Source organism: Polypterus senegalus, chromosome 8, assembly GCF_016835505.1.
Source record: "Polypterus senegalus isolate Bchr_013 chromosome 8, ASM1683550v1, whole genome shotgun sequence".
Classification (NCBI taxonomy): domain Eukaryota; kingdom Metazoa; phylum Chordata; class Cladistia; order Polypteriformes; family Polypteridae; genus Polypterus; species Polypterus senegalus.
Window position 1 is genome coordinate 185,211,304 of NC_053161.1, and position 27,733 is coordinate 185,239,036.

The window sequence follows — 27,733 nt, forward strand, 5'->3', positions numbered from 1 at the left end:
TGATGAAACACTCATGTCGAGCACTAATGGAAAAGAAAATGAAATGAGGAAATGTGATTATCAACAACCTGCTACTCAGTAAGGAGTTTAAGAAGCTGCGGGCCAGTAAGTAGATGGCTAACTAATGTCATTTCCTTTCACTATAAATTAGTGCAGTGGTTAGCGGTGCTGCTTCACGGATTTAACGATCTGGGCTTGAATCCATAGCTTGCTTGTATAAACTTGCCAATATCCATTTCTGTGGACTGTTACTGTGTGAGGAAAACATCAGACTGTTCAGTGATATGTCCTGTTTCCAGAAAATGATGTACAGTAGCACGCGATGGCATTTGGTGTTCATCTGAATGTATGCGGCGGCGCACACGCAATATTGGCCGGTACGACCTTAAAGTACCTGGTGCGCAGGCTATGGTAAGTGGGGGCACAAGATAATAAATTGTACGCACTAAATTGTTTCTCTGGAAGAAGAAAACCCCACATCTTCTCAGGGGCTCCGTACGAGTGTGCAGACGAATACCTGTAAACATAAAGCACGGACCTAAACCCGTACCCTCCCACAAGCCTAATTAAAACCATTGTGTAACGGGGTACACGATGGGCATTTCGTGATTGATATTGTTGGCATTATCAGACGCACATCATACGAATTGCAGGCTGCAGCTAAACCCATCTCCAATCATCCCACACTCCTTTAATAAACAAAAGCCCAGCCGTCTGCTTTTTTATATCACCGCTCTACAAGCACTGTAAGTGACGTCAAACTGAAGCGCCGAAGCCTTGGTAAAGTCGTAATTAGGCAGCCCCGAAGCGCACGTTTGTAAGTTTTTAATCCAACATTATCTGGTACGAACGTGACAGTTTCACGAGATAAGGGTTATCCCATAATCTTTTCACTGTGCGGTTCAGAGCTTCTTTGTCACGTGTAGCTATGGTCGCGTACGGTTGACGTTATCCAGGGCGACTGTTACTGAAAGCACGCTGCCTACCCGCGCATTGTAGTAAGAACTGCACGAGAGGAAGACTGTGGTGGAGTGAGGCAGGAGTTTCAACGAGGTTAGAAAGTTGACCATCGCCGACAAACAGAAGGTAAGTGCTCCGGGTTTTGGGGCGCACTTTATGGATGTGTGAGTTTTAATTCGCTCCAATTAGACTTACTGCACGCGACCCTAGTGAGGCGCGCGGCGCGTTCGTTTTCTTCAGCTTAGCAGCGGACTTTACTTGAGTGAATCCCCCTGTGGTCTGTCACATGCTGTTGCTGTTCATTGGCGTGTCTCTCCGATTCACTTCACGTGGTCGAATCCCATTTTACTTCAAAACACCCCGAAGCAACTTGCTTTATATATCAAAACACCGGAGTCTCTTTGGGATGTTCGGTCCGCTATGGCCCTTCTTGACCTGCGCCACTGTGTTATCAGCGGACCTTACTTATTCTATGTTAATTAATGTTGACTTATGTTTATTTTTATTGTGTCTTCTATTTTTCTATTCATTTTGTAAAGCACTTTGAGCTACATTTTTGTATGAATATGTGCTATATAAATAAATGTTGATTGATTGATTGATATTCTCCATTGCATTTGCTCCAGAGTGTAACGTGTGCCAGTGTAACCGAGGGATGGCAGACGAGCTCACGTAATGGGTGACAAGGCACATTCTCATCCTGATGTCCAGGCTCTTGTCATAAATATTCCCATCTTGTGCTTTTCTCGTTCCTGCAAGTTTACTATTATTATTGGACATGTAGAGGAAATGTGACCAGTCCAGTTTGTTGTTCAGGTGAACCCCCAGGTACTTGTAGCTCTGCACGACTTCTGTGTTCTCCTCCCTAATGGCGACTTGTCTCAGAGGCTCTTTGGCGCGCCTGAAGTCCACCAGCAGCTCTTTTGTCTTCAGAGCCTCCTCAGCCTTTGTTGTCCATTTCAGAACGGTGATTGGCAGCTGCTGGTCAATGAGTTTATATGCAGGCATGAGCTGTAAACAAATTATGGTCTGATTGGCATAAAGGTGGCAAAGCACCAGTGTTATATGCCGCCTTAACGTTGGCGCACCTTGATTTCCTTTGTTATACACTCTATAAAATGCTAAAAAATTGGTGAGGGTGGAGGAAAGTGAAACGGGGTCAAACACCCCAGAAATTGTGACGAAAGTACGAGGATGGTCAGTAGAGAATTTGCTTATTACAGAATACACTGTGTCTATTGTGATTGCCGCATCTGCCCGGGGGAGATATAAACTATCGGCACAATGGCATGTGACAACTGTCTCAATATATGATAAGATTGTAAGACGTACACAAATAAAAGCACTACATGCAGGTCTGGTGCTTTTAGTAATGTGTCTGGTGTTGCACCATTTTTCATTCACAATATCAAGTCCACCTTCTTTCTTCCTCCCGCTTTCACTTTGGCTTCTGTCCATCCGCGCGTTTTTAAATCCGTCTGGCGCACCCACAGCGTCCTGTGTTTCAGCTCTAAGCCTCATCCCACTGAAGCACATGAGACTGCTGAGTTTGTATTCCCTTGGACTCCTGACCAGAGTTTGATTTTTACATTGCCCATGATGACCGAAGGTGGCTATGGTCTGTGCTATCTTCTCTTGATGTGGAGTCGGACACCTGCTGTCTTTTCCTCAGTGTCCACTCTGTAGCTCTGCTGGCAGCCCAGCAATTAGATAAGGCACTCTGGGAGACAAAGGGCGCAGGTCTGGCAGTTGTTGTCGCAGGTATGTGAGTCAAACCTTCCTCACCACTTTGGTTATCCAAGTTCTCCAGAAAAATAATACAAAATAACAACAAGGGCAAGCATACATGGGTGCTTCTGTTACACATGGCCATTTGTGGCAGCACTGGATGTTGCTTTTAAAAATCCATGCATTGCTTGAATGGACAATTATGCAAAAGTTTATTTATTTACTAGGGGGCTTTGTCAGCCACTTTGCGTCTCTGCCAATCACATTGTGAAGGGGGTGGCTGAACGCATGCTTTGGAGATAAGGACGGATCAGCTACGGTTCTTCTGCTGCTGCTGCCGTGCTGTGTGTTCTGCTTATTGTGCTGTGCATTGACCATTTCAAATCCTGTACAGCAGCTGTCCTCCTTTTGCTCGCTTAACCCCTGATCCGGGGCGTGCTGAGCGCCTGCCACTAAGCGTCTCTGCCGCTTGTGGTGTGAAGGCAGGGTTGAACGCAAGCTAAGGAGATACGGACGGATCAGCTGCTGTCCTTCAGCTGCTGAGCTGCATGTTCTGCTTGTTGTGCTGTGCGTTGATCATTTAAAACCCTGCACAGCAGCTGTCCTTTGGTCTCACTGCTTTGTCTTACCGGACGTCAGTGTCTCTTTTGGGACATACAGGCTGATTATTACTTTCCTTATTCTCTAAATTTGCACATAGGATACACAACAGAATAATAATAATCTATTTTTCCTTCTTTTCATCTCTTTTCGATGCGCTACTCTTTCTTCCCTTAGTCGTTCACGTGCCATATAGAATGTATAACATTTTTAACAGCTGGGAGCACATGAAGTGTGTCTGCCAAAAGCATTCCAACAACTGTGAGGTTAGATGTCAGTGAATTTGTTATAAATTGTTCGTAAGTAGGGCATGACATGCAAAAGTCACCATCTAACGGGTCTTGCTTCTTAAGGTTGTAATGTTGAGTCTCGCTTGACGTCAAAGTTTCTCTCCGAGATGATAATGTCTCAAACCAAGATTTTTTTCATATAATAGATTTATTTTTTCTTTTAATTGTTATGAAATATGACAAACTCCCATGTTTCATTGCTAAAGCCAAACCAGTAATGCCTGTTTGTGAGTATTAGAGAAGTTAATAGAGATGTGTGGTTTGTGTTACTGCCTCACAGTTCTAGCTGACTGAATTTGAATCTCAGCCTTTTTTTAAGGCTCTATTAAGTTTCCATGTCTGCTCTTTTACTCTTATTTTCTCTACTTCTCTAAATATGCTCAGATTTAGAGGCCTGGCAAGTCTAACTTGTCTTGGTGTTGTCGTGTACTTGAAAGTGAGTGCACCCTATGATGGTCTATTACTATTTCCTGACCTGTACAGGTACTCTGGTTATTGCTCCAATTTGTTTTGTGCTGGTTGATGGTGGTGAGGTGGAAGCTAAGTCCAATTTAGTTACTGCTACATGTGGTTTTATCATGTAGAGCCAACCAGGCTATGTGGGTCAACCCTTTGTGCCTCTCTTATGTGAGCACCAGTGTCAGGACTAGCATCCCTCTTCAGGCAAGACCCACTTTCATTAAATTTAAGGGTCAATAATGAGATGCTCTTTGTCTGGCCCCTCCACTGATGATTACCCATAGCAAACTGGTTTGTCAGGATCTCACATCCTTAGACAATGGATCTCTAATGAAGACTGAGGCACATGCGACCTCCACCATGCCAACGTCACTGAACTAGGAGGTGCTGCTGTTTAATAGGAGTTTATTATTGTGGTAATTAGTAATCTATTTATGATGGTGTACGTTTGTGTGGAACGTTTACTTCCACAAGATGAAGTTGATAAATGTGCAATTTGTTGTTTCCAGTTGTTGAAAACAACAATAAAATTGTGTTTCAGAGATTTTAATGTGAAGCCTTTAAATGTTCATTTAAACTTTTACCATTTAGCTGCTCTCCCCCGTCATCAAGCCCCCTTTGTTCAGACAGTTTACTTTGTACACTCTCTGCTGATGCCTAATGCCTCTGTCATACACAGTATATAAGCCAAGTTCTGTATTAACTTTATGTTCATTTAATTTGAAAATATATTAAACTTATTCTGTAGTTCAAGATTAGTTTATATATTAAGAATAGGTCTAGATAATTATTCAGTTCTAATGGGGTATTGTTACTTTCAGAAGGGGTGCTGGGTAGCGGGAATTAGGAAGTTATTGTAAGTTTTAGTGTGGATTGCTAAGGCCGTGGAAACACTCGGGTTTTCTTACCGTGTCTGTCTTGAGTTTCATTTTGACTGTGGAAATGTGTAACATGGAAAATAAACGTTGTTTGTTTTTATACAATAACGGTGGATTAATGTGAAACGCCAAGGACTGGACACACGCAAGTTCCTGCTATAGCCACACATGTTTTCACACCTACAGTTGTATTTCCTTTATTCGCTGTGTTGACTCTGTGGTACTGAGCAGTTCAGTTCTTATTCTTGTTTTATAAGTTGTGTAAAGCTCCTTTTGTATGGAGGAATATTTCGGACAATGGTCATAACTGGAAGCTGTTTTTCTCCATTTACTGTAATGGAGATGAGCTTGAAACCCGTGGGGGCGGAGTTTCGTGTGACATCATCACGCCTTCCACGTAATCACGCAGTACGTAGAAAACCAGGAAGAGGCCCAAGAAAGCTGAAGAAAACATGCATTATATAATTGAGAAGGCACGAAACAATAAGAAGCGGCGAGTGACATATACAACCATATTCATGAGTTCTGCTACTTCGGAAACAAAGCACAATGTAAACCTAAACTTTAAATTAAGTTCATAGACAGGCTGCCGCTGGCGTTTGTAATTTAGTGCCTACCCATATAAGGCCGTCCGTCAGCTGGCAATCCAATAGCAAACTGCCACGGGTAAATATTCACGTGTGAAGGACTGTGCTTATGCAGAGGAAGATGAGATGGTCAGGGTGGTGTTTGGCACAAAATTTAGCGAAACTGAGAGAGAAAGTTTTAAGTGCCGGGACTTCGGTAACATTAAATACAGCCATGGACATAGCACGTGATGGCACCAGCACAGCTGGGAAACTTCGATGCATGTACACCGAGCGGCTCACGTGAACTGACGCGAGTGCACAGACAAAAGCAACAGTTCCAAAGAGCTGAACAAAAACGAATTACACAATTGAAAAGGCAGCAAAAAATATGAAGCGCCTGATACATACAAGCATATTCATAAATGCAGCTACTGTGGAAACAAAGCACACGGTGGAAAAAGTCAATGTCCTGCTAAAGGAAGACAGTGTAAAAAAACCCGTGCATGCAGTGTGTCAGGTCTCAGATAAAGAAGAAGACGAGCTGTTTATTGATTCAGTAAGAAACGAATCGATGAATGAAACCTGTCATCTTTACAACGATTGACAAACACGGAATGTAACTTGAACACAACACATCCTACAAATACGAACCTGATTGAAAGAAATAATGATAATCAAATCCTTGATGACAGCAACACTCAGTAAACTCACAAAACAATTACTGTATATTGACAGTCATGTTACGTTATTTTTAAAATGTTCTCCGCTGCGATACGCTGGTATATATATATATGTATATATATATATATATACCCCGATCTACATACTCGAATAATGGATGCTTTATTCGCCATCAATGATTGTTTTGGTAAAGCCATACTCGGTGTATTCATTAGATGAACGGTAAAAAAGTAAGAGCGAGGGGAGGATGACTTATTGAGGCATGCAGGCAAAACCACAATAGCACGAGGGCTCGATGTACGAAAAAATATATCTTCAAGTTCTATTTAGTCCATATGTGTCAAACTCAAGGCCCGCAGGCAACATCCGGCCAGGCGTGTAATTATATCCGGCCCGAGATCATTTTATATACTGTATTATTGTTATTAATGGCCCGGGGATATGAAGCGCTGGTAACACAATAAACTACAGATCCCATAATGCAGAGCTTCAGCTGCCTCGCCGAACACTTACCGCGTCCCCGCGGTCTCTTCAGTCGTTTCCTTACTTTGCGAAGAAAGCAGCTTTCTCACAGCTTCTGCACTGTTTTATAAACGAACGACATATAAGAAAGTCCTTTTTCCTTGCTTCACCAACGAAGCAACCGTTTTATTTAATTCACGGGTTCTCTTCTATTTTATTGTTCATTTGTTACGATTGTTACAGTTATTGTGTAGCTATTTTAGACTTACTTTACTGTTCAAATACCCATTTCCTTTATTTAATCCGCGGACTCTCTGCTATTTTTTTGTTCCTTTATTACGATTAGAGTTATTTATTGCTTCCCTTCTTTCGCTGACTGCCTGCCCATATAAGCTGCTGCGCTGTTTTTTTGTCAAGCAGCCTTTACATAGCTTCTCCGCTATTTTATAAACAAACGCCATATAAGGCCGTCGTTTTTCTTTGCTTCGCCGAATTAGCAGCCTTTTTATTTAATCCACGGGTTCTCCGCAGTTTAATTGTTCGTTTATTACGATTGTTATACTTATTGTATAGGTATTTTATACTTTGTTTACTGATCAAGTAATCATTCCCTTCAGTATTTCACCGCTGCAAAGCGCGGGTATTTTGCTAGTTAAATAAATAAATGCGCAAATAAACAAAAGTACTGTGAAATGTGAACATAAATAAATAAATGTCATGAAATGAGAGCCTAAATAATGTCATGAAATTAGAGAATAAATAAATATGTCACAAAATGTTTTTTGTTGCTTATTTATTTATTTATTTATTTATTTATTTAATTTTGTCTGTAACATTCCTGCAAACCATCATGCACTACCTCATGATAATAAAACTGTCGCTTTCACTCATCAAAGTTGAGAGGGTGGGCTCTAACACACCCTCTAGTTACTGATTGGTGAATCGATAGCAGATTTAATTAGAAAAATGCTTACTACTGTCTAAGATATTACATATTTCAGAGAGAGAATTGAAGATTTATCGGATGAAATTACAATGATGGCGTCCCTTTTAGTCTCTGATATAGATGAAACTATTTTTGAAATTATCGAAGAACAGGTGGAACGGACTCGACTGCACTCCAGTTCAGGTGACGAAGTTCCCTGCTCTGGATGTACATCCTCTGACATTCCAGCTGAATCAATAGAACACCTTCTGTTATGCGGTTTAAAAGTACGACAGATTGCAGATCTATATGGTGTATCGGAGAAGACGACCACAAGGCGAATGAGCCAGTTTGATATACGGTAAGCTGCAATGGCTGTATTAGATTAGGTACTTTGACATGGAATGCCCAAAGCAGCATCAGCTAATATTTTGAACTGAGTATTTGACCCTTGTTTTACGAGTATAACGTCAGGTGCATATTAGCAGCTACTTTTTCAAACAACTCTACAGCTCTGATCAGTGGCAAAGTTGTTTGAAAAAGTAGCTGCAAATATACACCTAATAATAATGGCTTAATAGTCAAGACGGCTTGTCATGTAACTTAAGAGTCAGGAGTGGTAAGGGGCCCAATGGAGTAGCAGAGGTCATGTAGCAATGAGTCTTGCCAGCTGGGAGGCAGAAGGTCATGCAGTTTGCAACAGGGGCTGGAAAAATTCTAAGTCAGCTCATGTGCAGAGGGTCAAGCAGGCTCAGAGGCAGAATGTCATGTAGAATGCAAGGCAGATGTAATGTTACTTTTGCCCACCTGTCCTGGCTGCATGACACTCTTCTTGTGAGTTCATATTACCGTCTGCGGGGTCGGCAAAAGTAGGTTTACAGTTGCTGATATGGAAAAAGATATGCAGGTTATGATTATTCCAGCAATCTCACAACTGTAAACCTACTTTTGTGCACCCCTACACTGAACATATGCTAAGGAAAGGCATCATATCAGCTGCTGCTCAGCTGTGTGTTCTGCTTGTCGCACTGCTCGTCGATCTTTTGAAAGCCTGTACAGCATCTGTCCTTTTCTCTCACTGACTTGTGTCACATGATGGTAAAGTCTCTCTCACGGGATGTATTAGTGTCTTCCGGGAAGATCACGTATCAACCCAAGATTTTATGTGTGTGTGTATATATACTCAGCAAAAAAAGAAACGTCCTCTGACTTTCAACTGTTTTTACTTTCAGTAAACTTAATGTGTAAATATTTGTATGAACACTAAAAGAGTCAACACCATAAGACATAAACTAAAAATGTTTCACAATGTGTTCCTGAATGAAGAGAGGCTCAAAATCAAAAGTACCAGTCAGTATCTGGTGTGGCCACCAGCTGCTCAAAGTACTGCAGTGCATCTCCTCCTCATGGACTGGACCAGATTTGTCAGTTCTTGCTGTGAGATGTTACCCCACTCTTCCACCAAGGCACCTGCAAGTTCCTGGACATTTCTGGGGAATGGCCCTAGCCCTCACCCTGCGATCCAACAGGTCCCAGACGTGCTCAATTCCTTCGACGATAAATACGAATCCATCCATCACTCCTGGTGAGACAAAACCGTGACTCATCAGTGAAGAGCACTTTTTGCCACTCCTGTCTGGTCCAGCGAAGGTGGGTTTGTGCCCATAGGTGGCGTTGTTGCTGGTGATGTCTGGTAAGGACCTGCCTTACAACAGGCCTACAAGCCCTCTGTCCAGCCTCTCTCAGCCTATTGCGGACAGTCTGAGCACTGATGGAGGGATTGTGTGTTCCTGGTGTGACTCGAGCAGTTGTTGTGGCCATCCTGTACCTGTGTGTGATATTCGGATGTACCGATCCTGTGCAGGTGTTGTTACACGTGGTCTTCCACTGCGAGGATGATCAGCTGTCCTTCCTGTCTCCCTGTAGCGCTGTCTTAGGCGTCTCACAGTGCGGACATGGCAATTTATTGCCCTAGCCACATCAGCAGTCCTCATGCCTCCCTGCAGCATGCCTAATGCACGTTCACGCAGATGAGCAGGGACCCTGGAAATCTTTCTTTGGGTGTTTTTCACAGTCGGTAGACAAGTCTCTTTAGTGTCCTGCGTTTTTAGAACTGTGACCTTAAATGCCTACTTTCTGTAAGCTGTTAAGGTCTTAATGACCATTCCACAGGTGCATGTTAATGAATTGATTATGGTTAATTGAACATGCATGGAAAACATTGTTTAAACCCTTTACAATGAAGATCTGTAAAGTTATTTGGATTTTTAAAACATTATTGTTGAAATACACAGTCCTGAAAAAGGGACGTTTATTTTTTTGCTGAGTATTAGTGTGTATGTATATATATGTGTATGTATGTGTGTGTGTGTATATATATATATATATATATATAATATACCCACGCTTCATATATATAGATATAGATATATGTAGATAGATATATATATAGATGTATATACAGTCATGTGAAAACATTAGGACACCCTTTGAAAGCATGTGGTTTTTTGTAACATTTTTAATAAATGGTTATTTCATCTCCGTTTCAACAATACAGAGAGATTAAAGTAATCCAACTAAACAAAGAAAACTGAAGAAAAGTCTTTTCAAGATCTTCTGTAAATGTCATTCTACAAAAATGCCTATTCTAACTGAGGAAAAGATAGGACACCCTTGCCCCTAATAGCGAGTGTTACCTCCTTTGGCTGAAATAACTGCAGTGAGACGGTTCTTGTAGCCATCTACCAGTCTTCGACATCGGTCTGAGGAAATTTTACCCCACTCCTCAATGCAGAACTTTTTCAGCTGTGAGATGTTTGAGGGGTTTCTTGCACGTACAGCCCTTTTCAAGTCACCCCACAGCATCTCAATGGGATTCAAATCTGGACTTTGACTTGGCCATTCCAGGACTCTCCATTTCTTCTTTTTCAGCCAATCTTTGGTTGATTTACTAGTATGTTTTGGGTCATTGTCATGTTGCATGGTCCAGTTCCGCTTCAGCTTTAATTTTCTAACTGATGGTCTCACATGTTCTTCAAGCACCTTCTGATACACAGTAGAATTCATCGTGGATTCTATGATGGTGAGCTGACCAGGTCCTGCTGCAGCAAAGCAGCCCCAAACCATGACACTTCCACCTCCATGCTTCACAGTTGGTATGAGGTTCTTTTCTTGGAATGCTGTGTTTGGTTTACGCCAAACATGTCCTCTGCTGTTGTGTCCAAATAATTCAATTTTGGACTCATCTGTCCAAAGAACATTATTCCAGAAGTCCTGGTCTTTGTCAACTTTATCTCTGGCAAATGTCAGTCTGGCCTCGATGTTTCTCTTGGAAAGCAAAGGTTTCCTCCTTGCACACCTCCCATGCAAGTTAAACTTGTACAGTCTCTTTCTGATTGTAGAGGCATGTACTTCTACATCAACAGTAGCCAGAGCCTGCTGTAGTTCTCGAGATGACACTTTAGGGGTTTTGGAGACCTCTTTTAGCATCTTGCGGTCTGCTCTTGGGGTGAACTTGCTGGGGCGACCAGTCCTGGGCATGTTGGCAGTTGTTTTGAAAGCCCTCCACTTGTAGACTATCTTCCGGACAGTGGAATGGCTGATTTCAAAATCTTTTGAGATCTTTTAAATCCCTTCCCAGACTCATAGGCTGCTACAATCTTTTTTCTGAAGTCCTCTGACAGCTCTTTTGTTCTCACCATGGTGCTCACTCTCACTTCAACAGTCAGGAGCACACCAAACTAAATGTCTGAGGTTTAAATAGGGCAAGCCTCATTCAACATGCAGAGTAACGATCTACTAATTATGTGCACCTGGTGTGATATACCTGTGTGAGATCTGAGCCAATTTAAGAGGGAATACATGTGAGGGTGTCCTATCTTTTTCCTCAGTTAGAATAGGCATTTTTGTAGAATGACATTTACAGAAGATCTTGAAAAGACTTTTCTTCAGTTTTCTTTGTTTAGTTGGATTACTTTAATCTCTCTGTATTGTTGAAACGGAGATGAAATAACCATTTATTAAAAATGTTACAAAAACCACATGCTTTCAAAGGGTGTCCTAATGTTTTCACATGACTGTAGATATGTGTGTGTATATATATATATATATATATATATATATATATATATATATATACACACATATACACACACACTCTTTGGGGTGCGAGGAACTGTTGCTGGGGGTGACAGAATCCATCAAGGAAGAAAAATGAAAAACATTATTTGTACAAGATCTTTATCCATTCCTAAATAATTAAATGGGCAGGCTATTTCGTATCAGTGCAATACGCTGTTTGTTAAAACGGATGACTCCCACTCTTACGTGCAAGTCTGCGTGGATATTATGAACTATCGTATCTGTTCAAGTTCTATTTAAATTTTAAATAGAAGGAATTTTTATTTAGTCGACAGAAATATTTTTGGTAGGAAAGTAAGTTAAATCAGGGGTGTCAAATTCAATTGCACAGGGGGCCAAAATCCAAAACACACTTTAGGTTGTGGGCCGAACAGGATAAACATTTATTGAACACACTAAAACTAAACTTATAAACTTTTAAAACTTAACATTTTTGAACATAAATATGAATAAAAACAGACAGGAATATTATTCCAGAATAAATCAACTCAAACCTTAAATAACTTATATTTTGCTCTCCATAAAAATATATCCTGTCTAAATTATACAAGTTAGAAATAAACGTTAAAAGAACAAACATTCAAATTTCTTTACTCTTATGTAATTTTATGTAAAAAATAAACTTAAATTTTAAATATCCCAAAACATTTTGCTCTCCATAAAAATATATCCTGTCAAAATTATACAAATTCAAATATGAACATGGTGCATAACAAAACCTGGAAATATAAGTAAAATGTGTTCTTTTCAGCAATAACAAATCAAATCATTCAGTTGTCTTTGCTCATATGTCATTTTATCAGATTTGGACGCCTGGCATCTTTTCTTGGCAACAAGTTTGTATGTTTGGTGTGAGGTTCTGTGTTGTGGAGATTCTCAGGATGGACTGCAGGTGCTCATCAGTGAGGCAACTCCTGTGTGCTGTTTTGTTAGTCTTCATGACTGAGAAGAGCTTCTCACACAGATATGTGCTACCAAACATGCACAAGGTTCGAGCAACATGTAGACGGAGCTGGAACATTTGTGCGGGAATGGAGTGAATAAACTGTGCTGCAGTATCGTACTTTGCCTTCAGTGTGCCATTACACTGCAGCTCAATCACCTCCATCTGAATCTGCACAGGTGCAGTTTCCACATCGACGGCAAATGGGTTGCAAAACAACTCAAAATTCTTTTTTTGTTCTTCAAAGTCACCAAAGCGCCGTGCGAACTCAGTGCGGGCAAGTTGCACTGGTGCATTTGTGTCTCCCATAAAAGCAGCTTCACTTGAAATCACTTTGTGATTTTGCACGGGTAAAAACGTCTGCTGAAGTGTCAGATTCTTCTTTAACTCTTCTGCTTTCTGTATCTTCTGCATTGCATTCAGGTCTTTCACGTTATCCTGATATTTTGTCTCATAGTGCCGTCTTAGATTAAATTCTGTAATTACAGCCACATTAGCTCCACAAATGAGACACACGGGTTTATCGGCAATGTTAGTAAACATATACTCAGCCTCCCATCGGTTTTTAAAGGCTCTATTTTCAGAATCAACTTTTCTCTTCTGCATCATTTGGGCTAGCTTCGAAATAACTTGCAGCATCATAAGCGAGACTTGATTAACACGCTAAGTGTTCGGAAAGGAAGCTGAAGCGCTGCATTATGGGATCTGTAGTTTATTGTGTTACCAGCGCTTCATATCCCCTGGCCATTATTAACAATAATACAGTATATAAAATGATCTAATTACACGCCAGGCCGGATGTGGCCCGTGGGCCTTGAGTTTGACACATATGGACTAAATAGAACTTGAAAAGATATATTTTTTCGAATGTGATCGCGCAATTCAGTTCGAGTTGACGCGCACTACAGTACATCGAGCCCGCGTGCTATTGTGGTTTTGCCTGCGTGCCTCAATGAGTCATTCTCCCTTCGCTCTTACTTTTTTACCGTTCATCTAATGAATACACTGAGTATGGCTTTACCAAAACAATCATTGATGGCGAATAAAGTATCCATTATTCATAAAGCTTCAATTGGTGATCTGTCTTTCTGCGTTAACCGCATATTTTTTCATACATCTCAAACCAAGGGGATGCAAAGGTAAAATGAATAAAAATGCGCGCGTACATACTCAGTGCACCCCTTCTCAGGAATCGAACCTCGGTCGTCGGTGCTAGAGGCGAAGGCTCTACCATTGCACCACGGCGTGTGGTTTATCTATTTGAGCGTATGTAGATCGGGATATATAGGCTATATACATATATATATATAAATATATATATATTTATATATATTATATATATATATAAATATATATATATATATATATATATAAATATATATATATATATATATATATATATATATATATATATATATATATATATATATATATATATATATATATATATATATATATATATATATATATATATATATATATATATATATATTTATATATATATATATATATATATATATTTATATATATATATATATATATATATATATTTATATATAATAAAATATATTATACATACAGGTATATATACCTGCGCTTCGTAGCGGAGAAGTAGTGTGTTAAAGAAGTTATGAAAAAGAAAAGGGAACATTTTAAAAATAACATAACATGACTGTCAATATACAGTATTTGTTTTGTGAGTGTTACTGAGTGTTGCTGTCTTCAAGGATTTGATTATCATTATTTCTTTCAATCAGGTTCGTATTTGTAGGATGTGTTGTGTTCAACTTACATTCCGTGTTTGTCAATCGTTGTAAAGATGACAGGTTTCATTCATCGATTCGTTTCTTACTGCATCAATAAACAGCTCGTCTTCCTCTTTATCTGAGACGTGACACACTGCATGCACTGTTTTTTTTTAACACTGTCTTCCTTTAGCGGGACATTGACTTTTTGTACCGTGTGCTTTGTTTCTCAATAGCTGCACTTATGAAAATGCTTGTATGTATCAGACGCTTCATATTTTTTTGCTGCCTTCGAAAACTTTCTCTCGCAGTTTCGCTGAGTTTGTGCCAAACACCACCCTGACCATCTCATCTTCCTCTGCATAAGCACAGTCCTTCACCCGTGAATATTTAGCGACAGTGTTTCTATTGGATTGCCGCTGACGGACGGCCTTATACGGGCAGGCACTAAATTACAAACGCCAGCGGCAGCCTGTCTATGAACTTAATTTAATATAAACTTACAGTTCACGTCGTGCTTTGTTTCCGCAGTAGCTGTACTTATGAATATGCTTGTATTTATGAATACGCTTGTATGCATCACTTGCTTCCTAATCTTTTTCTGCCTTCTCAATTGTGAAATGGCGTTTTTTGTTCAGTGCTGTTTGGAGGTCTTCCTTGTTCTCTACGTACTTACGTAGGAGGCGTGATGATGTCACACGAAACTCCGCCCCCCCCCACAGCCATCCAGCTCAACTCCATTACATTATATGGAGAAAATTAGCTTCCAGTTATGACCATTACGCTTAGAATTTCGAAATGAAACCTGCCCAGCTTTTGTAAGTAAGCTGAAAGTAATGAGCCTGCCAAATTTCAGCCTTCTACCCACACGGAAGCTTGGAGAATTAGTAGTGAGTGAGTGAGTGAGTCAGTCAGTCAGTCAGTCAGTGAGGGCTTTGCCTTTTATTAGTGTGTATAATAAATATATATATATATATATATATATATAAATGCTCAATTCAGACTTCTCTGTGGGCAGAGCCTAATATTTAATGAAGGCTGCTACTTCTTTCGGCTGCTCCTGATAGTGGTTGCCACAGCGGATTTGCATTTTATTTGCATATCTTCCTGTCCTCTGCATGCTGCTCTGTTACACCCACCACCTTCATATTCTCTCTCACCACATCTATAAACCTTCTCTTAGGCCTTCCGCTTTTTCTTTTACCTGGCAGCTCTATCCTTAACACCCTTTTCAAATGTACCCAGTATCTCCCCTCTGCACATTTCCAAACAATTTTGCCTCTCTGACTTTGTCTCCCAAACGTCCAACTTGAGCTGATCCCACTAAAGTACTCATTTCTAATCGTGTCCATCCTCGTCACACCCAATGCAAATCATACCATCTTTAACTCTGGCACCGCCAGCTCTGTCTCCTGTTTCTGATCAGTGTCACAGTCTCCAGTCCATTTAGCTGGTTTCAATACCGTCCTGTAGACCTTTACTTTCACTCTTGCTGATAGCCATCTGTCACAAATTAATCTTGACACTCTTCTGCACCCATTCCACCCTTCCTGCACTCTTGTTCACTTCTCTTCCACACTCCCTGTTACTGTGTACTGTTGATCTCAAGTATTTAACGCTAGAATTACCAAAGCCTACGAAAAAAATCAGAATCCCGGCCCACCTTAAATCCCTTTGCACCTCTCCGTCAGCGTCTTCTGTCTTGTAAATGTGCCGATCAAGACAAATAGCAAGCAGCCTACTATTCCATCCCCCCACCACTGCAGAATGGGCACAAAGTTCTCCCAGTTCAATCCTTTATTATCTGGGAGTCGGGTATCTAGAGTTGTAGTGGGAAATAATAGATTGTTATTTGGAACACATGCATTTCATGTGTGTTCCATATCTATAACAATCTGTGTAAACACATCGTTTAAACCAGAAGTGTTTTTCATAATTTAGTAATAAATAGCAAAATGTAGACAAACTGTATAATGTGTGAAGACTGAAGTCCAAAGATCTAGTAACACTTTCACAAAAGGTACAAGGATGGCACAATAGCTTCTGTGGTGCCATGGTAAGAATTGCTGATTTGTAATCAAGAGTCCCCCGGTTCAATCCTGACTGCCTTGCAAATTTACCGTTTTGAGTAGTGAGCTGCTTTTATTGTTAATATATATATATATATATATATATTTATATATATACGGAAATTACCTATGACCACACGAAACGGAAATTACGTATGACCACAGAACATATAATACAGGAACTAGTCACTTCATTTGTGGATGCCATTTTTATATCGTCTTTATGAATTGTTATTATTTGTGTGAGAGTTATTTTACTGATATTGAAAAAAAGTAAATACAAACATGCCTATCTATCTCATAGAAGTGTGCCCCGCGTTGCCCTCTCCCAGCCCTCCTCTCTGGATTCCAGCGCTGAGCCGTCTGCCGCCAGGCACGTTCTGATAGACCAGTTTTATTTATTCGTCCACGTGACTGTTGCAGAAACTGCCACATTATAACTTTTTTGGAATTGGCAGTACTTGATAGTAGAAGAGATGAGGAAAACAGCTTTGCGTCTTACTACTTTTTATCTGCACAGAAGTACAATCAATGTGAAGACAACATCGCCTTCAGCGGTGAAGGGTCATGAGAACAAAGTGGATGCTTGGAGGCGCGGAATGTTGTGCTGCTCCCAGTTTCTGGTGGCGTCCTCTCATCTCGCACTGTTTGTGACACTTCGAGTCCCCCTCGGCTCCTGGGAGAGTGGAAATCTTTGCGAATGAGTGTAATCGGCGCCATTGAAGCAAGACTCTCTTTGTAAATTGCGCTGCGCAACTACTTACTGCCCTTAAGGTGAGTTCAGGTCACTAAAACCCTGCAACATTCAAGGTTGCTTTTGTGATTAATTCTTTTAAGAAGATGGAGGGTTTTGTGATGAGATCTTCATGGGAGCCTTTGAACCCTACACTGTCAGTAATGTTACCGATGAGCTTAGCAGTGAGGCACAATAAAGCAAGGGGATGGTGAAATAGTGCTAAGTGCTTTTATTTAAAAACAACAAAAAAAACAAGGTGTTCAAGTGCATTCAAAAGTCATTAAATAAATAATCCATTAAAACGAGTGTTATTGTGGAGGTTAAAATTAAATAGAACAAATCTTCTAAAAACAATGAGGTTAAAATAATGCAGGAAGCAATCCTTTAAAAACAACAAAGCCCGGTGTCTTCTTTCCTGCGGCAACTCCCCTACTCCTCCCATCTGGGCTTCTCAACAGGGGAGTCACCCTACCTGCTGCTTGCCCTCTGTCTACTCTCCTGCTGATCGGTCGCCTTACCAATCCCTGGCTCTTGTAGGGTATACGAACAGCGACTTGAGATTCCCCAGTGACCAAGGTTCTCACGCTGGGAACACCACGTCCCAAGTTCCAACTCCCGCGGCCTTACATAGAGTGTCATTCGCTTTCCGGTTACTCCCGTCCTTCATAAAAATAAACTCTGCGGGAGCGACCACAACTGCTATGCCCCGGGTGTCGGCCAAACACCCATGCTGCCTGCACAGCTGCATGCGAGTCTTCACTTGCTCGCTCACTCTCCCACACTGACTTTCTCTGTCTCCGCACTGCTTCCTGCTTTTTTTCTCCTGCAACCTCCCATCCATTCTTTCTTTCCTTTCTTTTCCTTCCCGTCTATCCGACTAGTGCATCTATTTATCAAGAGGGCATGGCAGTTGTGGCAAATCAGCGGTCCACAGATGTGGACAGTTTCTCACCTGTGCACTTAGGTGAGAAACACCCACACTACAAATCGCAACAGCTTCAGCCACACTACCACGCCTCCATGCTAAGCCGTGAGCGAGGTGATTATTTATTTAAAAATGGACCTTTTGTCTTATGCGCTGTGGACCCGCTACACCAGGGGTTCTCAAACTCGGTCCTGGGGGCCCACTGTGGCTGCATGTTTTTGTTCCAACCAGCCTCTGTTTTTAATTGGACTCCTGTGCTAATTAAGTGAACTGTTGTTTCCCAGATTCCCTGTTTTGGAAAAATTATACAAATTAGAAAACTAACTTTGGTTAAAAAAAAAAGTAGTAAAATGTACTAAGCAGTTATATGTATTTTTTTTCTTTTTAACAGTTTTTTCATCTTGATTGTCATTCTACTTTTCTAGATGTTCTAATTGTTTAATTAATCTGTTATTTACTACCTTGTGATTGAGTGTTGTTTGCTTGGGTTTCTGCTCTGCTTGTTTTTAATTGTCATTATTAAGATTCAATGAAGGGAGCAAACTGCACAGAGAAAGGGCGAAATATAATAAAAAAGAGAGTTAAGCATTTAAATCCATAGCAAAAACAGAAATACTGTATTTATAAGAAATGTTTCTTATAAATGTAAAAATCATGCTGCTGTGCTTTTCTGAATGTAGAATAAAAGATAAATAAAACCAGCTAATTAAATGAGATCAGTGCTATCAGGTGTTGTCACTGATTAGAAATCTGGTTGGAACAAAAACCTGCAGCCACAGGGGTCCCCCAGGACCAAGTTTGAGAACCCCTGCGCTACACCACAGGTTTACATCTAAGAAGATGTACCGAACTCTTCATGTTAAGTTTTGGACTTGGGAATTGTTTGGACTTTCTACTCTTGTGACTGAGAGAATAAAAGTGAGAAAAAAAAAAGCGCTAACTTTTATAAGTACTATCAATTTACTCCGGCTGTTGTAGACGAAAATCAAATTTATGTTTGTTATTGTATAATATTAACAATAAGAGCAGCTCACTTCCTAAAATGGTAAATTTGCGAGACACTCTGCATCGATTCCATGGCCTCTTGATTACAAGTCAGCAGTTCTTACCGCTGCACCACGGAAGTTGTCGTATTGCACATGGCACCTTTTGTGAAAGTTTTTATTTGATATTTGGCCTTTAGCCTTCACATAAATATACAGTTCATGTCGACATTTTGTCATTTATTACTAAAACAGGAAAAAATCTTTGTTTTAACGATGTGTTTACAAAGATTGTTGTAGACACAGAACACAAATGAAATGCATGTGTTCCAATTAATGATCTATTTCCCCTCTAAAACTCCAGCACTTCACTCCAAGATAATCAACGCTTGGGTTGGCCCTTTTTGCGTTGCTGGAAGGGGGGCGAGGTATATGGGGGTGGTATAGCAGACTGCTTTGTCTTATCGACACATTTACAAGACAAAAGACGCTGACGGAGAGGTGCAAAAGGATTTAAGGTGGGCTGGATTTATGAGTTTTTTGCGTAGGCTTTGGTAATTTTAGTGTTAAACTCATCTACCTTCGCCACCTCTTGCATCCTCACTCTTCCACTGACCTCCATCTCATTTACACACACACATTCTGTCTTGTTCCTACTGACCATCATTCCTCTCCTCTCTAGAGCATATTTCCACCTCTCCAGTGTCTCCTCACCATGCTCCCTACTCTCGCTACAAATCACAATGTCATCAGCAAACATCATAGTCCACGGGGACTCCTGTTTAATCTCATCTGTCACACTGTCCATTACCATTGCAAATAAGAAAGGGCTCAGAGCTGAACCCTGATTTAAGCCCACCTGCACGTTGAATGCATCCGTCACACCTACCACAGACCTTGCCACTGTCACACTTCCCTCATACATTTCCTGTACTTTTTCATACTCCTGACCTCCTCATACAATACCACAAGTCCTCTCAATGCACCCTGTCATATGATTTCTCCAGGTCCACAAAGACACAATGCAGCTCCTTCTGCCCTTCTCTCTGCTTCTCCATCAACACCCTCATAGCAAACACCACATACGTTCTGCTCTTTCTTGGCATGATACTACACTGCTGCTCGCTAATCATCACCTCACTTCTTAACCTAGCTTCCACTACTTTTTCCCATAACCTCATGTTCAATTTGTGGACAACAATACACAACTGAGTGCTATAACTTAAAATTGCTCGATAAGTTGTCCATTATGATATCACCCTAAGATTGCAAATTTCAGATCCATTATTTAAGTTCCTCCTTCATTTGCCCCATTTCTTAACATAATCCTGAGGCCTGACTTGTGTAAACCTTCTTTAAGATTAACTGATAACAGAATTCTGGGAACCAACAGTACTAAATGTTCAATCAAAGTAGTGAATACTGTTGACACACAACTGGGAAAGATGGCCTCCTTCTTTTTCAAGCCTTCTGGACCCTCTTTATATTCCCAAACTCATTTAACACGTGAATTGATATGAAAAGTGATGAGTTACTGTCACCTTGCTAAAAATTGTCTTACTTGACACCAACTTTAACTAAGAGGATGTTATAAAAGTCAAATGTGTTTAGATCTTGATGATGCAGTTTGAATTGAACCCTGTTTTTTTTTTTTTCCCCACAAAGAGAAAAATCTGCCATTTACTGTAATGTTTAAATGGATGTGAAAGAGAAGACTTGCGAGGCCAACGTGAATAGCATGGAGGAGAGGACTGTAAATTTTGAAGAGGAGGACTGTGAGTGGGAGAATGTCCATCCTAAACAGGGGAGTCTGACATTAAGGAAAGGGATCGTGAACTGGGGGCAATGAGTAAAGAGGAGTCTTCTATCAATGTAAAATATGAATCATTACGGTCTGACACAAAGACGATTGAAGAAATTTCATCTCCTAGAACTTGGGGAGGTCGGTCACCACCTAAGACATCATCTGAAACAAGTAAGTGAAAAATAAAAATGGGTGTACATTTTAGAGTTAGGGTTATGGGCCTGAAAGTGCTGTCTTGTGCTTTTGAACACTAGAATTATCAAAGTCTATGAAGAATCTTGTAAATCTGTCCCACCTTAAATCCCTTTGCACCTCTCTGTTAATATCTTGTAAATGTGTTGATAAGCAGCATGCAGTATGCTATCACATCCAACCCACGCCACACAGTTTTCTCAGTTCAAGTCTGCTTACCTGCATGTCAGTTGCTTAGAGATGTATAGAGTAAATACTATATCATTATTTGAAATGCATGCATTTTATGTGTGTTCCTTGTCTACAACAATCTATGTAAACACATCATTAATACAAACTTTTTCATGTTTTAGTAATAATTGGCAAAAGGTAGACATGAAGCGTATAATGTGTGAACCCTGAAGTCCAAATATCACAAACACTTTCACAAAAGTTACAAGTATAACACAACAAGTGATCTTTTATTCAAGAATATAGCTGCAGAAAAAGACCCCGCGTTAGTGTGCGACATTGACACGGAAGTAATAGGACTGCTTCGGTGACGTAACTACTGACTGGTAATGAGTTTGACTCCAGATGACTCCGTTTTGAGAAGTGAGCTGCTCTTATTCTTACTATTTTGGAGTAAAAACATACATTTGATTTGAGTCTGTAACAGCCGGTGTAAATTTTCAGTACTTCTAAAGGTTGGCATTGTTCCAAAAACATCCTGATTAGGCACAAAGAGGATTGACAATAGAAAGCTTCATCAAAATTAAGACTTGGATTCAAAGCCTAAACTTCCTGCTACAGCCAGAGCACGAATGGCCTAAGAGAACAAATGAAGTGGACCTGCCTATTAGCGACGGTCTAGAAACCAGAAGGTGTGTAGTAAATCTTACAAGTGTAGAAGAAAAAACTGAATCAGTAAAAAGACTTGTGGGGTCCTACTCAGAATGGTTCAATTTAAAGAAAGCAGTAACGTGGTTCAAAGAAGTGCTACTACGTCTGTAAGAAGAGAGAAAGGCAATCCAATATACAGTCAGTCAATATGGACACAACCCAGAATGACAAAAAACACTAATCCCAGAACATATCAAGGAATACAAATCAACAATGTGGCTGAATCCACTGTCTCTGAAAGACTTGATTAAGGCAGAAAACGAACTTATTCACCTCAGTCAATTATAAGCTTACCCAGAAGAGGTCAACTGTTTTAGGGCTTTTTTTTTGTTTGTTTGTTTCTTTTCTCCCAGGGCTGAATATTTTTCTAAAAACTAAATTTTTTAAAAAAAGAACACAAAGCAATGGTTTAATACATCAAATCAACAAAAATATTTATTTCTGACACGTTACTTTCTTGTATGTTGTTTGAGCCTGCATACTACTGTATATGATTTCACATACTATGATTCAAAAAATTGCTCTGCATACCTGTTTGTCTCGTCTGACAGTAGCTGAAAAGCAGCATCAGGAGAGAGCAGCCTGAAGTAGTCCAGCAGCTGGTAATCTGTCTTGTCCAACAGCAAACCATGCTGTTGTAAGTCCTATCGCCAGTTTGGCGCCCATGGATCAATGTCTGGATATTCCTGCCGCATGAAACATCAGCTGTGCGAATGCGCTCAGCTAGCAGTCGATCAGCTGGGGCGGCATTGAATAGTGTCCGATCAGCTGATGCCAGTTCCTCACTCTCTTGCTCGATCTCCTGATCATCTGAACAAAGACAGATTCTGTAAAATCTGATTCAGCGGTAATGCACAAAACATTGTCTGCTGAGTATTTTGTTTTCTGCACTTGCTTCGCTCCCTCATGAGATGTCGATGCCATCTTGCCTTTGTTTACATTTCGTAACTCACGCACACGCAAGGATAAGATGCAGAGTAAATGAGTCTAACATTCCTCCAAGCAGAGAGGGAATGTCTGTGACATAACAGTAAGTTTTGTCACCATTAACAGCTGATTGTCACCCTTTTCCCCTGGATGTCGACTTTTGTTAACATGTGCCCTCAACCCCTCCTGTCAACATCTGCCCTAAAAGAGTTAAAGCTTTGCGCAAAAAATCAACATATAAAGAAAAGTAGTAAAATCAACAAACTAGACCCAGTCCTGAAAGAAGGAATATTGAGAGCTGGAGTAAGACTCAGCAAATCAGCTATGCCAGAAGAGGCAAAACACCCTGCAATCATTCATAAGAATTCACATATTGCTACTGTCATTATCCAACATTTTCACTCAGAGCATGGACATTGTGGACGGAGCTATATGCTAGCTCAGTTATGTCAGAAATATTGGGTCCCACAAGCCAATTCAGCTATTAGAAAGATTATTTTAAAGTGTATTAAATGCAGAAGATACAATGCACAAATAGGTGAGCAAAAGATGTCAGATTTGCCAGAAGATCGTCTACTCCCAGACCAACCACCCTTTACCAGTGTTGGAGTCGATTATTTTGGTCAATTCCTGGTAAAAAGTGGACGAAGCCCAGTGAAGAGGTATGGGGTAATTTTTACTTGCCTAACAACTAGAGCAGTACATTTAGAAATTGCATATACTTTAAACACTGATTCTTGTATCCAAGGGCCTTACGCCGATTTATTTCTAAAAGAGGACAACTTAAAATCTTGCACTCAGATAATGGAACAAACTTTATCAGTGCAGAAAAAGAGCTACGAGAGGCAGCTGAAACTCTTGAACAAAAAAAAAAAAAAAAAATTTGCAATGCCAAGAATGAAATCAAATGGAAATTTAATCCACCAATGACCTCTCACCAAGGCAGAGTGTGGGAAAGACAAATTCGAAGCATAAGAAAGGTCCTGAATTCAGTACTTAAACAACAAAGTCTAGATGATGAACATCTCCACACAATTATGTGCAAAGCAGAATACATCCTAAACAAAAGACCCCTCGGAAAGGTATCAGATGATCCAAATGACCTGGAGCCACTGACATCAAATCATGTTACTACTCAAGACAAAACCCAGCCGTCCCCCAAGACTTTTCTCAGAAAATGACCAGTATGTCCGAAGCAGTTGGAAACGAGTACAGTACCTCTCGGATTTGTTTAGGAAAAGATGGACTAAATTTACCAATACTTCAAGAACATCAAAAATGACTCCCACCAAAAAGAAACTTAAAACCTGGTGACGTTCTCATTGTAGATCAATCAGTGCCACAAAGTTCCTGGCTAATGGGGTGAGTCATCGAGACAATCCCAGATGCGAATGTAGTGAGTCATCGAGACCATGCCAGATGCGAAAGGAGCAGTAAGAAGAGTTAGTGTGCAGACCAAAACCAACACACTGGACAAACCTGTGAACAAACTGTGCCTGCTCCAAGGAGCAGCAAATGATTAATGAAATGAAAGGATTAAATTTTGCTCTTACAGTAGAATTTTTAAGTTTCATAAGTTTGGTTTAAGTTCATTAAAGTAGTTAAGGCTCTTATTAAGTAATGTTAAAATAATTGATTTCTTCCCTAGCATAAACAATTAGGGTCCGGATATGTAAGAGCCACTTCCTAGTTACATATAAGATACATAAATGTTTTACTAAATGATAGTGCATAATCTATAGGAGGTTCCTGTAACCCCCATCAGTTGAACTGAATTGGTATATGTGAGCTATTTCTATCTGCTCTGACTAAACATTATTCTCAGTTAGTGATCAGCCTTGCCAAGTGTAAGGTGTTGAGGGCACACGGTTTTATACCGGGCCTTTCGTGCCTTGCGTACCTTTTGTGCATGTTTTGTGTGCCAAGTAACATGTAGGACAAAGCACTTAACTGAAAGTGCTGCACCGTACGTTTAAAGCGTACAGAAGTAGCTAAGAATCTTTAAGTATAGAAACAAAGATTTACAAGAAAAGCTAAGTTTTGAGAAGATATATACTTTTTTTTGCCTTTTATTCTATGTGTGTAACAACTTTTTTCTTTCTTCTTATCTGGATTATTTGCTTTTAACTTTCACTAAATATTTTTAAAACAAACTTTTGGACTGAGATGTTTCTTTCTGTACGCGTTTTACCCCTGCTTGAACTCGCCTTACACTCTTGCGGCTACAATTGAATTATTGGAGTTCCAGATGATGTTAAGAGTAGGAATATGTTCAGCTTTTTGGTTTCTGACCATCCTAAATTTGAGGCGTGAAATTGTGTGGGCACATAGAATATAAACCAGGGAAAGTGACAGCGCACGTCTAAGTCCAATCATCATCAAGCTGCTTCGCTATTCTGACTGAGTTATTATTCTGAAAGAGGAACTCAACAATTCAAATGTAACTTATGAAGTTTACTGCCAATTACTCAATCCACACCACACAAGGCCACGTCTCTGGTGATCACTAAGGCTCCACAAATTGGTCTTTCTGCTTTCCTCATTGATATGGCCAACCCTCAAAAGTCCTTCTTTGAGGGCAGCGTCTGTTCATCGACCCTCAACATGCACTCAATATCCTTGACTCCTTCATGTCACTGGTGATTGGCCGCTTTGATTGTTTTATGTGTGATATTCCAGTACTGCTGAGACATTTTCCTGAATGTTGATTCATAATTACTACTACTTTCTTTTTTTCATATGTGAATTTTATATGTGTGCATGTGATTAGAGAGTCACTGGAGGTTGTCCGGGTTCAGGACACGAGCCTTGCATACGCCACATACTCTCGACCTACAATGGTTTAATATTTGCTTGCATGTCATTTATCTTCAGATGTGTTTTTTCATATTTTCGCCTCATTGACTCTTGTATTGTGAATGTTGTGGTTAGGATGGGATTATTTACTGAGCTCTCTTCATGTTTGCCCACTCATAAGCAGAACCTGTTGATTTTTACCTGTGTTTTTATTTCAGAGACCCCCGTTTTAGTTTTTTGCATATACAGTTTAGGGGTGGGATTCTGGAGTTACTGTCTACATTATGCACAATTACTGGTGGGGCTATGGAGTAAACTCATTTGGCACCTTGTAACATATTTCATTTACAGTTATCTTTTATTGCTGTTCTTTTTTCCTCTCTCCTGTCTAATCTGTGTCTTTTCTTGGATTGTAAGGTTGCTCTTTTCTACTTGCAATCATTCAAGTGTTGCTGATTTATTATCTTTGAGCTATGTTGATACAGCTTGTTATCAAGAATCATTTCTTTTGATTAAAGACATTCATCCAGCTGCCTCAAGGTGCTATTGTGTGGCTGTGCCCTCCTCGGCCCCTAGTAAAAAAACATGGAGGTTTGGGCCGAGTTCACTATGCTGTGCCTCTGAAGGTTTGTGGTTCTGGAGGTGTTTCAGAAGGCAGGTTTTGTTATGTGTTGATTGGTTGAAGAAAAATCAGTCTGCATACAGTAATATTGATGATTTTGAGAAGCATCTGCATAATCTTGAAAATACACCTGTGTGTTTCTGATCCAGTACAGAAGCTCAAAATGATGCTAATCAGAGAGAAGGTAAATGACCATCTTGTGCAGAGTTGAGAATTCATTTCATGTGCACTCCTTGCTGTCTCTCTGGTGCTAAACTCTAAGCGAGTTGTGAGCTCTTAGACTGCACAGATGAGATTCGTTAGCCTCCATGTCTCAAGTCCAGAAAAAATAGTCATAGTACAGATATATAGATAATATCACTAACTACTGCTTGGAAATTAATAAGGTTTATTTATTTATTTATTTATTTATTTATTTATTATATAACCCCCATCTTCGGAGTGATTGATGTGCTTTTTAATTTTGTAATTTACCAAAACTCTCACAAAATGATACTGCATTTCTGCAGGTCCCTGTTTTAGCTAAAGAAATTAAATCCATTTGCAATATAAAAACAAAAATGCCCCTGACGCAGGTGTTATGAAGACAGAAGTATATTTTGCATTTCGGCCACAAGTGTCCAGTTTGCTATTTCAGTTCAGGTGTCATGTGGGTCTCTGTGATTTTTAAGTGACCTGTGTGTTTTATTAATTTATGTTTTACTCTGTTCTCATTGTATATTTAAAGCTTTTTCCTTTGCTATCCTCTGCCTCTTAAAATTAAATAAAAAATTAAAAAACATTATGGAGTCAGTTGTCTTTGGACTAATTGTTTAGAAATATTAAGACACATTCTGTTTATTAAAAGTGCATTTCACATGTTTGACATGACACTCTCCAGTATAATGATAGGCGAAGATTATCACCTTCTACCTCCAATAATGAAAAAAATGTATAATTTTATATATATTTTAAGAATATGATGACAACATGATGATGCCATTCTGTAATGTAGTAAAAAAAAAAAAAACAATTATCTTGCTGATTGTGCCTACATCAAGTGAACTTTTGATTTTACTTTTTAAACTTTTTGCATTCTGTTCCTGTGTTGAATAGTTGTTCATTTTTTTTTTTATTTTCAAGTTGAGTGTCTATTCATGTGCTACTTAAGTTTGCTAATGGTTATCAAAATTTATTCATAAATTAAACCAACCTCTATTTAATGTTGTAATATAATGTCAGTATTAAAGCAGTAGATTAAAAACTAAGGTTTTTTTTGTTTGTTTTTTTTTTTACAGAAATCAAACTTCACTGCTGTTCTGAATGTGGCAAACAGTATTCACGAAGAAGCCATCTTCAGCACCACCAAAGAATTCACACAGGAGAGAAGCCATATTGCTGTTGTGAATGTGGTAAAATGTTTTTATGGAAAAATGAG

General features: G+C 39.8%; 1 long non-coding RNA gene across 1 annotated transcript; it reads left to right on the plus strand.

The window, feature by feature from the left end:
• The first annotated feature begins 257 nt into the window (after positions 1-257).
• LOC120533564 lies at positions 258-27,733 on the plus strand. Its single transcript, XR_005634536.1, has 3 exons — positions 258-1,086; positions 20,759-21,068; positions 27,594-27,733. It is a non-coding gene; the product is annotated as an uncharacterized LOC120533564 (long non-coding RNA).